Here is a 5053-nt window from a genome sequence, read left to right as displayed (position 1 = left end):
CATAGCCAATGACTTTTTCAGCATGTGTTTGTATGTGTTTATCAGCGAGAAGGAGCGATCAAGAGAGAGGAAAGACTACATACGTGTATATATATATATATATATACGTATATATATGGCCCTGCACATAGCTGAGTGCAGCTGAGCAACAGTTTGCTGCAGTATTGTCAGCATGCCAACATTACACTGCATAATTTATTTGCCCTGCAGATGGCCATATCCATAGCAACTAATGCTTGCACTGCTATTTACAGGTGGCAGCTGGATGCAGCGCTGATGAGATTTGGGGTTAGATGCTCTCACCAGAAGCTATTACTGAGTGAGGAACACAGGCGTACTGATCCACATGAAAAGGCATGTTTCTTTGCTTCTCTACACCTTTGTGCAATGCACAAAGCTGTCATGTACGTACGGCAGAGTCCCAAAATGAAGGCAGCTGCCTTGATGCCTCGCTGCCCAGATGGTCAAATACTTTAAAGGACCATGTTTCTCTCTGAAAGAAGCTTCCAAGCTACCATATTGTCATTTCTAAAGCAAGTTCAAGAAAGTTTTTAAACATAACCAAATTAATTTCTAATGACTACAATGCTTATTTGTGACCCTGGACCACAAAAGCAGTCTTAAGTCGCTGGGGTATATTTGTAGCAATAGCCAAAAATACATTGTATGGGTCAAAATTATATATTTTTCTTTTATGCCAAAAATCATTAGGATATTAAGTAAAGATCATGTTCCATGAAGATATTTTGTAAATGTCCTACCGTAAATATATCAAAACTTCATTTTTGATTGGTAATATGCATTGCACTTCATTTGAATAACTTTAAAGGTGATTTTCTCAATATTTAGATTTTTTTGCACCCTCAGATTCCAGATTTTCAAATAGTTGTATCTCAACCAAATATTGTCCCATCCTAACAAACCATACATCAATGGAATGCTTATTTATTCAGCTTTCAGCCGATGTATAAATCTCAGTTTTGAAAAATTGACACTTAAGACTGGTTTTGTGGTCCAAGGTCACATTTGTCAAATAAGTTGAATAAAGTTGAATTATGGATAATGTTGTTTTTTTTGTATGAAATATTTTCTGTAATGTTATGTTTAAACATGCAAATAAGGCATTATCTAATTAATTAAATATGCACTAATTTGCATACATTTCAATCTGAACATGGCAAGCCACTACGTTGTAAATAAAATGCATTACTGGAGAATGTTTTACAAGAAAATACTATTTTAGTTTTTCTACTTTTGAATGTTCATGTTTAATTCAACAGACTGTGAAATTTCATAGCAATTTCTAAATGAAAAAATAAAAAAATAAAAAAAATAAAAATCCAGCACAGGTTCAGAAATCTAGTTTCATTTTGTTGACATATTACTGTTTTTACAGAGAGAATTTTGAGTATCAATTTTTTTCATTTTTTTTCCCGTGAATAAATAAAAAATGCCTTAGTGTAGGAGAAAAACTCATTCTGAGCAAACAGCTTTTACAGATATGTACTACAAATAATAGATAAAGTGCAACAAAATAAACACTTAACAGTGTATATTGAATGCTTACTTTCCTAGTGCAGTGATAGTCTCAAGCTGCATGTTTATAAGTCAAACTGCACTTCACATCCAAAAGTGCATGTGAAAAACAGATCTGGAATGATTCTGGAACAGGATTGCTGGACATCAGAAGCAGCAAAGGTTATAAAAATGCACCAGACTGAGGCATTTTACTCAACGTGGATTTGCACGGGCCTTGATGCCTTCACACCTCCATATGGTTCCTGGGAAAGAAGCATTTTTCAGGTCTTAGACAGTTCAATAGTTCAAGGTTTTATCTGAAAGTGTGTTGCCTACCTAGGTTGAATTTTTGGCCGTTTAAAGCCACGCTACCAATGCAAAAATGGTATCAAATTGTAGCTAGCGAAATGATGCTGCCTTCTGAGATCATTTAGCTCATTCATGGATCATTTAGGCCGAAATCAGAGGAAACCACATACATCCTTTAAGGAAAAGAAAATATCACAATGCATCATAGTAAGCTCAGAGAAAAAAAACAAGATAATTAGGAAAATATGAATAAATAAATAAATACAGTACACAGTTCCATATAATGAAATGTAATTAAAATGTTTTTATATACTATCTGTGTTTTTATTTAGAGTTATTTAGAGTGTGGTTCACATGATACAAGAGATTGTTATCTTCACTGCCATAAATAGCAGCTCAAAATCAGATACGAGAGGTTAAATTTGGGCTTTGATGATGTTTATATATACAACTTTCAATGTAGGCTTTGCACAGCGAGTTGAAACTGAAAATTAAAAATGGCTATGTTTTCGAATAGCATACTTGCATCTGCCATCATTTTGATCTTGCCATCTTTTTATGACACACTGACATTTTAACAAGAACGTCTTTCATCTTTCAAACACTAACATTCAAAGTTTTTTGGGGGTCAGTAAGATAAAAAAAAAAATAATAATACTAATACTAATAATAAGTTTAATCAGCAAAGATGCATTGAATTGATCAAAAGTGACAGTAAACATAAAAAACACAAATAAATAAATAGATAAATAAATAAATAAATAAATGCAGTTCATTTGAACACAAAAACATGAAGCAGCACAAATGTGTTCAACATTAATAAGAAATATTTATTGAGCAGCAAAATCAGCATATTAGAATAATTTCTGAAGGATCATGTGACACTGAAGACTGGAGTAATGATGCTGAAAATTCAGCTTTGATCACAGCAATAAATACAATTTTAAAATATATTAAAATAGAAAAAATTTTTTTTCACAATATTACTTTTTTACTGTATTTTTGAGCAAAAAAAGAAACTTTGGTAAGAGACTATTTATTTTTATTTGTTTGTTTATTTATTTATATTTATTATTATACAATGTTAAATCCATCTTTTTAAATGCACTTAGTACTAAGCAGTATACAATGTATATTGTGCAATTAGAACTAAGGTACTATTGCAGTTTAAATGTAGCTTTAAATTTGTGTTTATTAAATTCAATTGAATAAACACATAGATGGCAGCTGGTGCGAATGCAGCTCTTTATAGCACAAACTGTCAGGTTAACATGATCCCTGCAGGTGCGGAGGCTGAGAAGCAGTTACACGCTGTCTTCCAGTGACAGTCAACAGTGAAAGCTCGCTAGCAAATCCCTGATTTCTGAGATTAAACTCTGCTGGGCCTTAGTCATATCCAAGTCAAGTCTCAGTTCCTTAACTGACATATTTTTATTTATACACATCTAATGCGATGAAATAGCTTTAAGCCAGCAGAATCTTCTTATGTTGCTCTTAACTTTCTTGTTGATTCCTTGCGTCACTGTGACTCTAAATTGAATTAATGTGACTCCCATGGTTGTTTTATCATAAGCAATATTGTATTTATCCCAATGGCATTGCAAAGAAACACAATTCAATGAAAATAATGTGATTATCTGACAGGTGTTGTAGCTTCATCTAATGTGAGTTTATGCAATTTTTGACAAACACATAATTGTCAAAAATATCCATCAGTTTTAGTGAGCAAAACCTTTTTAAAGTGGGAAATTTTACATGAACATTCATGCATAGCATTAGTGTAATAGCATTTTTTTTATCCCACAATTCTGTAAATGTAAACCCATAATTGCAACATATACATTTGCAATGTATGCTTTGCACAAATCTGGTGTGATATAAACTCATATTTGAGAAAAAGTCATTGCGAGATATAAAATCTGAATTTTTGACTTTTTTTCACAATTCTGAGTTTACATCTAACTAATTGTGATTTTTTAATCTCACAATTCTTACTGTTTTCTCACAATTGCAAGTTTTTGACTCAATTCAGAATTTTCTTTTTAGAATTGTGAGTTTACATCTCACAGTTCTGAGAAAAAAAGTCAGAACTGTGAAATATATACAAAGAATTGCAAGAAAAAAGTCAGAATTGTGAGATTTATATCTCTCAATTCAGACTTTCCTTCTTAGAATCATGAGATAATATCTTACAATTCTAATTAATATCTCACAATTCTGTTTTGCAGTTTTGAGAAAAAAGAAGAAAAAAAGTCCGAATAAACTCAGCATTGTGAAATAAAAAGTCGAAGTTTTATATATATATATATATATATATATATATACAGTATATACATTAAATTATTTTATATGATGGATTTGACACTACAGACTTGATACCCGCCACCCTCTCTGTTTTGTTTTGTTTTGTTTTGTTTTGTTTTGTTTTGTTTTGTTCTGTTCTGTTTTGTTCTGTTTTGTTCTGTTTTGTTTTGTTTTGTTCTATTTTGTTTTGTTCTGTTCTGTTTTGTTCTGTTTTGTTTTGTTTTGTTTTGTTCTGTTCTGTTTTGTTCTGTTTTGTTTTGTTCTGTTTTGTTTTTTATTCAGTGGTGGAAAAAATAGTTTCCATACAAACCTGTATTACCTTTTAACTCTTTGGAACACAAAAGAAGGTATTTTCAATAATGTTGGCAACCAAACATTTTCTGGTCCCATTGTCTTCCATAGTATGGACAAAAAATACTATTATATTCAGTGGGACCTGAAACTGTTCGGTTACCAACATTATTCAAAATAGCTATCCTTTTAACACTAATTAAATCTAATGACTTTGGTAATATCATCCTGTCCAGCTTGAGCTCTCACAAGCACAACGTAGAGAGTGAAGGGTATAAACTTAAAGATATGAAGTAAATTGAAGAGGAAAATACTCGGTGTTCTCTAGAGAGAGGTTGTTTTGTCAGCCTTCCTGTCACTTTGTTTGAGGAAAAAATGTTTTGCCGAACTTTCATATAAATGTAGGATTTAAAAGAGTTATTTCAGTATGAGACTATTGAACAGCGGTGAAAACAAGATGCCTTGCTTTATTGAGTCGCTCTGAGCGCAGAGAGCAAAATGTCAAGATAACTCCAGCCAAGACAAGCTTAAACAAAACATTTTCAAACTGCAGCATGAAAAATTACATTACATTGTATTATTACATATATTTACATATTACGTATACATAACACACACATATATATATATA

The sequence above is a fragment of the Sinocyclocheilus anshuiensis genome, unplaced genomic scaffold (genome assembly GCF_001515605.1).
Source record: "Sinocyclocheilus anshuiensis isolate Anshui unplaced genomic scaffold, SAMN03320099.WGS_v1.1 scaffold348, whole genome shotgun sequence".
NCBI classification, from domain to species: Eukaryota; Metazoa; Chordata; class Actinopteri; order Cypriniformes; family Cyprinidae; genus Sinocyclocheilus; species Sinocyclocheilus anshuiensis.
This window is presented reverse-complemented; position numbering follows the sequence as displayed.